This window comes from Ahaetulla prasina, chromosome 4 (assembly GCF_028640845.1).
Source record: "Ahaetulla prasina isolate Xishuangbanna chromosome 4, ASM2864084v1, whole genome shotgun sequence".
Lineage (NCBI taxonomy): Eukaryota > Metazoa > Chordata > Lepidosauria > Squamata > Colubridae > Ahaetulla > Ahaetulla prasina.
Window position 1 is genome coordinate 105,764,180 of NC_080542.1, and position 13,547 is coordinate 105,777,726.

Genomic DNA, 13,547 nt, shown 5'->3' on the forward strand with positions numbered 1-13,547 from the left:
TCATCCAGATATATTGAAGGGAGACATTGTTGCTTATTAATATAAAGGGTTTCATAATAGTCTGTTGAACTAGAATGCAGACTTTGACTAGGTAAGACTATTTCAAATAGACATGCAGGATAACTGAATACAGATAGTCTTCAACTTACGACCACAACTAAGCCCAAAATTTATGCTACTAAGTGAGAAATTTGTTAAGTGAATTTTACCCCATTTTACGACTTTTCTTGTCACATTTGTTAAGTGAATCACTGTAGTTGTTAAATCAGTAACACAGTTAAGTGAATCTGGTTTCCCCATTGACTTTGGTTGTCAGAAGGTTGCAAAAGATTATCATAATTAAGGGACACTGCAACCGTCATAAATGTGAGTCAGTTGTCAAGCATCTGAATGTAAATGACTATGGGGATGCTGCAATAGTCATAAGTGTGAAAAATGATCATAAGTCACTTTTTTCAGTGCTATTGTAACTTTGAACAGTCACTAAGTGAATTGTTGTAAATTTTGTAAGATTACCTGTATTAAGAATTTCAAAATTATTCTGTTCTGCTTTCTTTGCATTTTCTTAAAAACACTGTGGAAATATCCAAGGGTAGTGGAAAATATAATAAAAGAAGTAAGCTAAATAAATGTAAATATTATCCCCATTAAATGTCATGATGGTTCTTTGAATTATGAAAATGTTAGAATGGTCCTCAGAGTGATTGAGCCTCAAAATAGAGGTGATTGAAAAATTCAAGTAGCTAATTGAGACATTTAGGATGATTGGAATATTGCAACTTTCATATCAGGTCAATTGCCTTGAAGTTTTCATTGCCTCTTTCTAAAGCACCTAGTTAAACCTTTGAAGGAGAAGTTGTTGTGGTCATTTAAAAGACTGCAATTCCCTATAGTCCTTGGCCCTTTACTTTTCTGTGATATTGTAATTAACCAGAGATGCTTGAATATTAACATGGCTGAAAAGTTTTAGTTGTACAATTGCTAATTAAAACAAATGTGACCCTCATTTATATAATAATAATAACAACAACAATAAAAACAACAGAGTTGGAAGGGATCTTGGAGGCCAACAACAACAACAACAACAACAACAACAACAGAGTTGGAAGGGACCTTGGAGGCCTTCTAGTCCAACCCCCTGTCCAGGCAGGAAACCCTTCAGCATCTCAGACAGATGGTTATCCAACATTTTCTTAAAAATTCCCAATGTTGGAGCATTCACAACTTCTGCAGGCAAGTCGTTCCACTTATTAATTGTTCTAATTGTCAGGAAATTTCTCCTTAGTTCTAAGTTGCTTCTTTCCTTAATCAGTTTTCACCCATTGCTTCTTGTTCTACCCTCAGGTGCTTTGCAGAACAACCCGACTCCCTCTTCTTTGTGGCAACCCCTGAGATATTGGAACACTGCTATCATGTCTCCCCTAGTCCTTCTTTTTATTAAACTTGACATACCCAGTTCCTGCAACCGTTCTTCATATGTTTTAGCCTCCAGTCCCCTAATCATCTTTGTTGCTCTTCTCTGCACTCTTTCTAGAGTCTCAGCATCTTTTTTACATCGCGGCGACCAAAACTGAATGCAATATTCCAAGTATGGCCTTACCAAGGCATTATAAAGTGGCACTAACACTTCACGTGATTTTGATTCTATCCCTCTGTTTATGCAGCCCAGAACTGTATTGGCTTTTTTAGCAGCTGCTGCACACTGCTGGCTCATATCTAAATGGTTGTCCACTAGGACTCCAAGATCCCTCTCACAGGTACTACTGTTGAGCAAGGTACCACATATATGGTACCTGTACATTTTGGGTTTTTTTTGCCTAAATGTAGAACCTTATTTTTTTCATTGTTGAATTTCATTTTGTTAGATAGCGCCCAATGTTCATGTCTGTCAAGATCCTTCTGTAACTTGAGCCTATCTTCTGGAGTGTTGGCTATTCCTGCCAGCTTGGTGTCATCCACAAATTTGATGAGTTCCCCATCTATCCCCTTGTCCAAGTCATTGATGAAGATTTTGAAGAGTATTGGGCCTAAAACAGAGCCTTGGGGTACTCCACTGCATACTTCCCTCCATGTGGATGTAGTTCCATTGAGGACTACACATTGAGTGCAGTTGGTCAGCAGTTACGAATCCATTTGGTGGTGGTGCTGTCTAACCCACATTTTTCTACTTTATCTAGTAGTAGGTTATGGTCTACTTTATCAAATGCTTTACTGAAGTCCAAGTAAATTATATCGACAGCATTCCTCTGGTCTACTAATTTTGTCACTTTGTCAAAGAATCAATAAGGTTAGTCTGGCTTGATCTGTTTTTGACAAACCCATGTTGGCTTTTGGTTATTACTTTGTTTGCTTCTAGGTGTTCGGTGATTCGTTGCTTGATTATCTTTTCCAGAATCTTCCCCGGTATTGAGGTCAGGCTGATAGATCTGTAGTTTCCTGGATCTATTTTTTCCCCCTTTTTTGAAGATGGGAACTACATTAGCTCTTTTCCAGTCCTCTGGCAGCTCCCCTGTGCTCTTTGAAAGATATAGTTCAGTGGTTCTGAGATCTCGTCTGCCAGTTCCTTCAGAACCTTGGGGTGTAATCCATCCGGTCCTGGTGATTTGAACACGTCTAGGGTAGACAGGTGTTCACTTACCATTTTCTTCCCTATTTTAACTTGTGTTCCTAATCTGTTTTTTGTGATGTTGTTTTTGATAGGTTGGATTGTTTTTCCTTTTGTGTAAAGACAGATGCAAAAAATGAGTTAAGTAGATCATCTTTCTCCTTGTTGCTTGTCACTTTCTTGCCACTTTCTCCCAGCAATGGGCCATTGTTTCCTTGACTTTTTTCTTGTTTTTAACATGTTGGAAGAAGCTTTTTTTGTTATTTTTTACTTTTGTCGCTAGCCTTTGTTCGTTGTGAGCCTTAGCTTTCCTCACTTCATCTTTATAGGCTTGGGCTTTTTGCTGATATTCTGCCTTAGTTATTTGCCCCTCTTTCCACTTTTTATACTTGTCCTTTTTGTCTTTCAATTTGTCAGATAGTTCTTTTTATATTATATTATATTATATTATATTATATTATATTATATTATATTATATTATATTATATTATATTATATTATATTATATTATATTATATTATATTATATTATATTATATTATATTATATTATATTATATTATATTATATTATATTATATTATATTATATATTACATGCTGGTTTCTTTTGAGATCTATTATTTTTCTTCTTCATTGGTATTGTGCTAGAATGTGCTTTTATAATCTCACTTTTCAAAATTTCCCAAGCTTCTTGAGTTGTTTTCCCCTTGAGGATTCTCATCCATGGAATCCTTCTCAAGCTCTCTTTAAGTTTATTGAAATTAGCTCTCTTAAAGTCCAAGACTCTAGTTTGACTTTGTTCTACTACTTGTATTTGCTTAATGTTGAATTCCAATATTGCGTGATCACTTCCCCCAAGGTTCCTGAAGCTTCAACACCTTCTATCATTTCATCTCTGTTAGTGAGAATTAAGTTCAGTATGGCTGATCCCCTTGTTGCCTTCTCTACTTTTTAGTAGAGGAATATATTTTATTAAACATAAATTTTAATGTTCCTCTGCTTAAAATACTGCATCAATTGTTTTAAGAGAAAAATCATTGGAAAAGGCATGTCCTTTGTCTGAAATTCACCATATGTATTGTTGTTCATATTAACCAATATTCCAAGTTGGAGCAAGTTGCATGTATAAATACAACAGATTGTAGAACATGTCCCTTTTCATCTTTCAGCTATTTATAGTTGGTGATTGAGAATTTTCAAAGCTGCAAGGAATCTTTTGGGCTTTGAAAACACCAGCTTACTTGACTCATCATATATAAAAATACTGCAGGATATAAGAATAATGAATACACCAAATAGCAGAACAAAACCTTACTTTTAAGCAGAGAATACAACTCCGTTACTGTGTTCATTGTGCACATTTGTTTCAGTGTTTCCAGTGTTTTCTGTACTCAAAGGTTTTTAGTACAAAGATTTTCTTGTTTCTGATGTTTTCTGTGAAAAATAAAAGACTATATTCATTTCCCTCCCTAAGCATGTGAAAGATGGCAAAGTTAAAAAAGCATCCCTTTGCAATGTTTCCAGCCATTTCTTCCATCTCAAATTGTCTATACATTTATATTGTCTATACAAATTGTCTATATGTTCTGGTTTTTATTTTTCAAAGTGAGAAATCATCAACAGAAAACTCTCAAATTGCTTGAAGTTTTAATAATTTAATAAAGTTATGATTTCTTTCTTGGTTTATGTAGCCTTATTATCATCAGAATTTGGAGTGATATATTGGCTGTGTTACCATCTGTCTTTTTATTTGTTAAATGTATTTGCTGCCCATCTTGTTCGAAAATGACTCTAGAGTGGGCAGATTTTCAATCCTTTTTTGTTTAATCTTTTAGAATCAAAGTTTATTTTAAAGCTTATTTATCTAAGCTTATTTTATTTTGAATGTTAAAAAAAAGGATGTAAAATTGTTCTGTTGTATTTTGGAAGCTTGCTTCCGAGCTTTGTTGGCATGAGTTTTGAGGATTCCTGGACTGCAAAAAAAAAAAAAAAAAAAGCAGGCGTTTGCAAGAATGTTGCAATTTGCTCTTTCTGATTTAATGATTGGTACCATATAACAAGATTATATATTCTTTTTCTTGCCAGGTTTCTTGTCACTTTTTCTTGTTAACCAATCATCATTATTTCAGACTAGTTCTGGTTAAAAGTACGTTAAAAACTTCAAATTCTTATTTCTGCTGCGTTTGATCTGTGTGGCCCCTTCAGATGCAAAAGCCAAGCTAGGATGAATCTTGCACATAAAGTATTCAGCACCCTGGTAATTGCTGAGAATAATACATACACTTGGATAGGGAGCCTGAACTAGTCATTGGACTGAATACCATATACTTTTAAATACACGAGACTATTGAGGAATATGTATTGGAGAAAGGAAGTACATATTAATTTTCAGAATTATAGTTAATCCGGTAAAGGGGCACACTTTTGTGAAAGGGAAATCTTGTTATATTCTTTGAAACTGTAAAATTAGAGATAGTTTAGTCAAAATATAACTAAATGTGCTGCAATAAAGGCTGAAAAGTCTTTATTAAAAGTGGTTGACAAAGGAGGAAAATATAGTAGCTAGCTATTTTACAACTTGTTTTACAACTTGTTTTACAAATAATTTTACAGTATTGTACAGTACAGTAATGTTTACATAATATTAAAATAATGGACTATATATTTAATTCCAAGCAGTATCCTATGATTAAAACCTTCAATCAGAGTGTTACTAAAAAATTGTGTGCCTTTCACAAGAAGTCCTGTATAGGTACCATTCTACATAAGATATCGCATGAAATCTGAAAGTACAAAGCTATTCTTTGGGAACTATATATCTAAACTCCAAGAAGTTAGACTTTTATCAATTAAAGTAAGCACTTTGAATTTTCCTTGGAAACAAAAAGGAAGCAAGGGATAGGCTTGCAGATGTTATCTTATTAATTGTAGTGGAAAGTTTAGCAATAGTGATTCTGAACTAGGTTTGTATTTAAGTTTTCAAAGATAATCCTATGTATCCGCACGTTGCTCTAATCTACTTTGTTACAATTACAATTTCTTCTTGATACTGTATATGGCAAAACTAGAGAGAAGAGGTTATATATTATTATTTATGCTTATACTCCCCAAGCTATGATATAAACACATGTCTTGTTCATAAATGACTAACTGCAATATAGATAGAAACGTAACTTGATTGACATAAGAATAAAAGAGCTCTTTCATGAAGGTGTAGCATTGATCAATTGCCTAGAACAGATGGCTGAAAGGAACAATGAAGGGTGCATAGTGGTTTTTTTTCACAATAATACAGTGCTTTTTCTTTCTGAAATTGCAGCTCTAGCAGTTGTGAATTGTCTTTCTCCTACTAAAATTTATTTTGCTTATGTCTATGATTATTACCATTATACAGTAAGCAAATATATATATTTTATTATTCCCTCTAGTGCAGTATCATCATGAGCTTTTACATAAGCCTGCAATTTAAATTGTCACTGTATTCTTATCTACAAATAAATATTTTATTGTACTTCCATATTTGTAAAGGTTGTCTCTGACAATTATGTATTAATAGGCACCATTATGATACATTTGCATTTATGTGGCTTACCATTTCATGTCATTGATAATAATTGCATTTTGGATACTTTTATTTAAAGCACAAAATAAACTAAAGTAGAACTAGGACCCTTTAAAACAGATCCCTCTCCCTGCTATTTTCTTTTCTAACATTTGCTTAGATAGGAAGAGAATCATTATGTTGGAAGATAGCTAAACAGACAAAGATGGTGAATGAAAGAACATTAAAGAGCAAAGGAGGAAAAACTTCAGAGGACATTTAGCTAAGAGAGGTTTTTCTTTTCTTTCTTTCTTTTTTAAAAGCCACACTAGAAAGGAAGCAGAAGGAGTCTTGCCTTATTCTCTCTCCCTTCCCTCCCTCCCTCCCTCCCTCCCTCCCTTTCTCCCTTTCTCTCTTTTCCCAAATTCCTGTATAGTTGTCCATCTTGAAAAACACTACTCTGGGCATAGTTGGCCATCAGTCAAAAAGCTATTTCCAGTCTTGGTAGAAGTATGGTTTCCTCCTGGATGTTTCCATGATTGGGTTACTTCTCCCTGATTATTTCTTGCCTCTCTGGGTATTGGCTTCTGGAGGATGTGTAGCCTAGGCCAGGGGTCCCCAACCTTTTGGACCTCAGGGACCACGAAATTCATAATTTTAAATCCCGTGGACCACTAATACGAATTTTTTAAAAAGATAAATAGTATTTAGTGCAATATAAAAATGAAAATAATTTTTCTGTGGACCACCAAAAATTTCTTACGGACCACCAGTGGTCCACGGACCACTGGTTGGTGACCACTGGTCTAGGCTGTTTATTCCCTTCCTAGACTTTTGGTTCTGTTTTTTAAATGGAATTTATAGGCGTTTATTTCTGTGTGTCCACTGATAGCTGATTTGTCTGAAAGCCAAACTACCACAAATTGCTTAGCAGTTTTAGATGTGACTTGATCTAAAATTTTAAGTTTCTAGTTGAAACTGTGGAAACTGTCCATATATTACAGAAATTGAATTTTTGTCATGTTTTTCTGTTGCCGGTTGATGTTTATGGGTACAGTCCCGCAGTCTTCTACCTTTCTGTCCCATGTAGTGGTTGTTGTAGTCCTTACATTGTGGGAAATGGCTCCTGGTTTTTTTTTTCCTTCTTTGAGTATTGGTTTTGTATATTTGCTTAAGGAATAAGCAAGATTCTTGTTTCAGTACTATGTGCCAGTGGATGAAAATATAGATTGAATTGTATATAAGAGCAACCTTCTTTAAAAAATTTTCTTTCTTTCTTTCTTTCTTTCTTTCTTTCTTTCTTTCTTTCTTTCTTTCTTTCTTTCTTTCTTTCTTTCTTTCTTTCTTCATTCTGAGAGTCACTCCCACTTATTGAAGAGAAACATGACTTTCTTTTTCAAAATGCTGATTAGGAAATCCTGAAAGTTAAACCTCCTGAGGTCTTATTATCCAGCCAATTTCACGCTTGCATGTTGAGTTCAGTTGAAACCGGAATGTGCAAAACGATGTGGAAATTGGAACCATGGAGTTTCAGGGCTACAGTGTAGGGTACTTTCCATCTGAAGAGTGACTGCCTTTTGATTCTTTAAACTAGAAAGCTCTCTTTGAAATCAGTGGGATTGGTGAGGCTGTGAAAATAACAAAGGCTTAATACATTTTTTCTGCTTACCTATTATCACATTTTAAATTTGCTGTTTGAAATAGTCCAATGGAATATACAGAATGGTCATCTATTTGGGAACTTCAAATTTTGATCATTAAATGCTCTGTCTTGCATATTGGTAAACACAATCAGAATGTCAAGTATTAAGCTAGGTGGCATTGAACTAGCTGATGAACCTCACTTTGTCAAGGACCTATGTGTACTCACCTCTGACGATCTATGCTCCGAAGTTCACTGTAACAGCATTACTAAAAAAGCATTAAGAGTTGTGTAGTTAATTTTGCACAGTTTTTTATCCCTGGAAACATTGTTTTGCTAATTAGAGCTTATAAAATGCATGCTATTAGAGTATTGTTCAACTGTTTGGTATCCCTACCAGTGGTGGGTGGCTACCGGTTCGCACCGATTCGGGAGAACCGGTAGTAAAAAAATTTAGTCGCTCACAGAACCGGTAGTAATAGATGGCTGGCCACACCCCTGAACCGGTCACCGGTCGCTCGCCCCGGCTGCCATGTTTTTTGCCACCAGATTCTTCATGCATGTGCATCCCATTGCCTTGCAAGTCTAATGGGATGCACATGTGCAAAGAACATAACGGAGAAAGCGGCTTTCCAGCAGTGGCAGAAAACTCCAGTCAACTTGCCCTCCTTGCCTTCCCGGTCAGCCTCCCTTCCTGACAGCCACCAAGGAAGGTAAGCAGCCGAACAAAAAGGCAGTGGTGAGGGAGGAAGGCAGGAAAACAGGCCTGCCACAGGACCGCCGGGAAGGGCATGTGGAAGGCAGGCAAGTATGTCGGGGGGCCCGGCCATTGGAAAGGCAGCTAGCAGCCTATTTGCTTCCTGCGGCCCTGCCATGCTTGCCGCATGGATTATTTTGGTACCTCTAATGGAGAGGAAAATTGCCAGAAAGGAGAAGGAGTTTACTAGGACAAGGCTGCCATGCAGAGGAATGCAGAGGTAGTCCTTTTCTTATGACCAGAATTGAGCTCAAAATTTTGGTTGCTAAGCAAGAGCATTGATAAGTGAGTTTCACCACATTTTACTCAATCCATGATCTCTCCTGGCTCTAACAGTCATGTGCAAGTTAGGGAAGAACATCTGAATTGTGTGTAATGTTCTAAATGTACAGAACTTATAGTTAAATGTGTGGCAGAAAGTGGACTCTGTGTGTTTTTCCAAATGTAGTAAGTGAGGTTGAATGTGTATAGTTTTAGAAGAGAGGTGTGTGTGTGTATGTACATACAGTATATATATATATATAGTAGATAATGTATCTCTTTGTGTGCCTATACATGCTATACTATGTAATATGTATGTATGCATATGGCATATATACATAGGATTTAATAGTATATTTTGGATGTTCAGTAGTAGTAAATAAATAGACAGGGAAATTGACGTGAGTGACATCAACCTTTGACGTGAGTGACATCAAGTTGGCCACACCCACCCAGTCACATGATTACCAGCTACGCCCACCTAATCACATGACCAGTGGTGGGATTCAAGTCATTTAACAACCGGTTCTCTGCCCTAATGATTTCTTCCAACAACCAGTTTACCAAACTGCTCAGAAAGTTAACAAACGGTTCTCCCGAAGTGGTGCAAACTGGCTGAATCCCACCACTGCACATGAGCATCAAGCCATACCTACCCAGTCACATGACCAAGCCATGCCCACTGTCACATGACCATCAAGTCACACCCACAAAATAAGCCACACCCACAGAACCAGTAGTAAAAAAATTTAGAACCCACCCCTGATCCCTACCATATATCTAACATCAGTACAGTACAATTGAATGGGTTCAGAAGTATTTCATGAGAAAAGTCTTGCACTCTTCTGTACACAATAGAATTCCCTATGCTACTAGGCTCGAAATTCTCAGTTTGGATCACTTAGAACTGCTTCGCTTGCAGTCAAACCTAGGTATTGCATACAAAATTATATGTAGTAATGTTTTACTACATATAAATTACTGTAAATGACTTTTTTGTTTTAATCGCAATAATATGTGTGTTAACAACTTTAAAGTCCATGTAAATCATTCTAAAGTTGACTGTAAAAATATGATTTTTGTAATAGAGTTGTCAAAGTCTGGAATGTTCTACCTGATTCAGTTGTTTCAGCTACAAATTTTCACAGTTTCAGTCACGAATTGACTTCCTGTGGACCTTACATCATAGTTAAGTAGTCAGTAGAGGGGGCATACATAAGTGCACTAATGTGCCTATGTCCCTGTTATTGTATTTTTATTCTTTTATTCTTGTTCTCATTTTTGTTTGACAAATTCTAATAAATAAATAAAATAAATATACAAATACATTGTAACCATCAACAATTGAAAAGTAGTTGGTTTCAATTTGATTAGGTAGATAAATAATATCATATATGCTGGCCAGACAGCGGCCAACATAAAACTATTAGTAAAAATATTGATCCTTAGGAGTAACAAACTTTGACATTTTATTTGAAAAACGGTTCTTATTCTTACAGTATATTGATTCTTATAGGTATATTTTTATAAAACATACAGTGTAGGATTTAACTCTAACTCCAATTTCCAATGCTGAGATCCTAATCCAGATCAGGTCCCTTTCCCTTCCCTTCTTAATAGCTGTTATAGCCTGTGAAAATCTTTGATCTGATGAATTGATTCATTTGATCTGCTCCTGCTTTTAACGTTTAATTGTTTATTGTAAAGACCATCACTGGTATGCACACACTGTTTTATATTTAATGACTATTCTAGTTCTACAGGTAGTCCTTGGTTTACAATAATTCATTTAGTGACCATTCAAAATTACAATGGCATTTAAAAAATGACTTACAACTATTCCTCGCACTTAATGATTGTTGCAGCATCCCCATGATTATGTGATCAGAATTTGGATGCTTGGCAACCAGCATGCACTTATGATTATTGCAGCATTCTGAAATCATATGATCATCATTTGTAATCTTTTCCATCTGGCTTCTGACAAGCAAAGTCAATGGGGGAAGCCAGATTAGCTTCACAACTACATGATTCACTTTACTGCAGTGATTCGCTTAATAACCACCAGCACATATGGCTGTAACTCTAGGACAGAGATCTCCAACCTTAGCAACTTTAAGCCTGGCGGACTTCAACTCCCAGAATTCCCCAGCCAGCAAAGTCCGCCAGGCTTAAAGTTGCCAAGGTTGGAGACCTCTGCTCTAGGACTACCTGTATTTTCCATTTTGGTCAAAACAAAGTAGAATACAGAATATAAATGTACTCAAGACAACAATGTGCTTTATGGTTAATAACTTTAAGTTAAGTTAAGATATTTAAGAGCAAATTTGGAATATGGATATGGTGGCTGCAAAGAGAATTTTCTGGAAAGGTAAAAGGTAACAGAAGTATGTTAATGTAAGATAGATTTAGCTGTATTTTTAATCTCATCTTTAACTTCTTTGGCTTTGTATTTTGCCTTCGTTTCTGTGCTTTGAATAACTTAGCTGAAAAGGAATAGGATATTTTTATGTTTTCAGAAATATGGGTACAATTGGATTTTTTTTAAAAAATGATGTTAAGCTTCTTTTAGGGAGTATGCTATGATTACTATGTATTTTTCATTCAAAGTGGCTAGAAATTCTACTGATTTTCAGCAATCAAAATACTTCATTTTCACAAGAGAGCCAGTTTGATCTTGTGATTAAGATGCTAGTCTTGAAAACAGGAGACTGTAAATTCTAGTCCCTCCTTAGGCATGAAAGCAGCTGGGTATATCTTTTGACCAGTCACTTTCTCTCTCAGCCAAGCCCACTCCACAGTGTTATTGTGAGGAATACTGTATATCCAGGGTGTCAAACTCAATTTCATTGATGGCCACATCAGCATTATGGTTGTCCTCAAAGGGCCATGTAAGCTTATGATGATTCACAGCGGCCAGGTGGGCGTGCCTGAGTAGGTGTGGCTGTAACTGGGTGGGCATAGCTGGGTGGGCATGGCCACTCGCTGGGTGCAGCTGACTTGAGATTGCAGGGTTGGGACAGAACAACTCTCACCGGCTAACTCTAACTCGACTTGGGGACAATTCAATGCCCCACAAATTCCTCGCCTCCCCAAACTGCTAATAGTCAAATGCATGTGTTCGTGCATGCACACACATCACATTCCAAGTTTGGGGACTTTTATCCACAGAGGAAGGAGAGAACCTTCTGCCCAATCCCAAGTATGATTGGCAGTTTGCAAGATCAATGTGGATAAAAGTATCTAAACTTGGAACGGTGTGTATGTGTGTGCATGGGCATGCATGGGGGGGAGGGGCTTCCTAGACTGGAGGAGAGTAGTGGGGCCTTCCTCCGCAGCAGCCAAACAAAGGAGCCATTGGGAGAAGGAAGGAAGGAAGGAAGGAAGGAAGGAAGGAGGAAAAGAAGGAAGGAAAGAAGTAAGGGAGGGAAGGAAGGGAAGGAAGGGACCGAGCCAGCTTCCTGGATAGGCCATTTTATTTTACAATATAAACATGTAAAGAATAACTACATGCAAAAGCCAGCTTTGCTGCTTGGGGCAGGGGCAGAGAGAAATCCATAGCCCAGTAGACCACATCTGGAGGAGACCGACCTGGGATAGGCTGGCAGATGGAGGCAGCTGGTGAATGAAAGTTGGAACGTGGCCTGGAAAGAGCACATGTGCCCTGCCTATGGTCCATATTGACACCTCTGCTGCAAGCACGCTGTGGTAGTTAAATGCTGCAGCAGGGTCACCTAGGGAGGCAAGCAGTCTGTGGAGGGGGAGTGGAAAAGGTTAAGGGGCGACAGCTTTTTCGGCCTCCCCTCCGCTCCCTGCTCTCTCCGGCTACTGCTCATAATTCTTCCTAGCTGCAACCATCCCTAGCTGCCACTGTTCCTAAGATGGAGGAGGTGGTGTGCGACTAAGACAGGAAGGGGCAAAAATTGTGGCAACCTCCATTTCTCCGACTCCCCTTTTTGGGGCCCAGCAGCAACATCAGCTTCAGTGGCAAAGGCCCTGCAGGAGCTGGGCTCAGATGCCTTAGCCAGCCACTCTTCCTCCTTTTCACACTGCCCCAAATGACCTTTCATACTGTCCCTACTGCCCCAGCCTGAGGGAGACAGTAAAGAAACAGGCAGGCCGGTAGATGGTGGTCGGGGTGAATGTGGCTGTCAATGGAGGTGACAGCAGGAGAGGCACCAGATAAGCGGTCGGAGAAAGAAAATGGGGTTTCAAGCTTATTTGGAGGAGGGGGCTGTTGAGGAAGGGATGGGGTGCAGGCCCAGGGGGAGCACCCAGCTGGGTTGGGGTGGGCCAGGGCCGAGGCTGTGGGGGCCAGTCCCTCACCATCTCCAAGCCGCCCGACGGGCCAGATCTAAATATATTGCAGGTCGGATCTGGCCTGTGGGCCTTGAGTTTGATATGTTTGCTAGCTTGAATTACTTATAAATTATAAAGGCAGGATTTTATTTATTTATTTATTTATTTATTTATTTATTTATTTATTTATTTATTTATTTATTTATTTATTTATTTATTATTTTAATTTCTATAGCGCCCTTCTCCCAAAGGACTCAGGGTGGTTTACAGCAGGTAAAACAACAGATACAAAAATTAAAAAAACGAATTTAAAAAACTAATTCAAATTTGGCTAAGAACATTAAAACTCTAATAAAAAAAACCATTAAAAACTATTAGGCCAGTCCTGCGCGATGGAACAAAAATGTCTTCAGTTCGTGTCGGAAAGTCTGGAGGTCAGGGAG

General features: G+C 37.6%; 1 protein-coding gene across 3 annotated transcripts in view; it reads left to right on the plus strand.

Annotated features, from left to right (window-relative positions):
* Positions 1-13,547, plus strand: part of RAPGEF5 (Rap guanine nucleotide exchange factor 5) — a 141,161-nt gene that overhangs the window by 94,623 nt on the left and 32,991 nt on the right. The window lies entirely within an intron of this gene.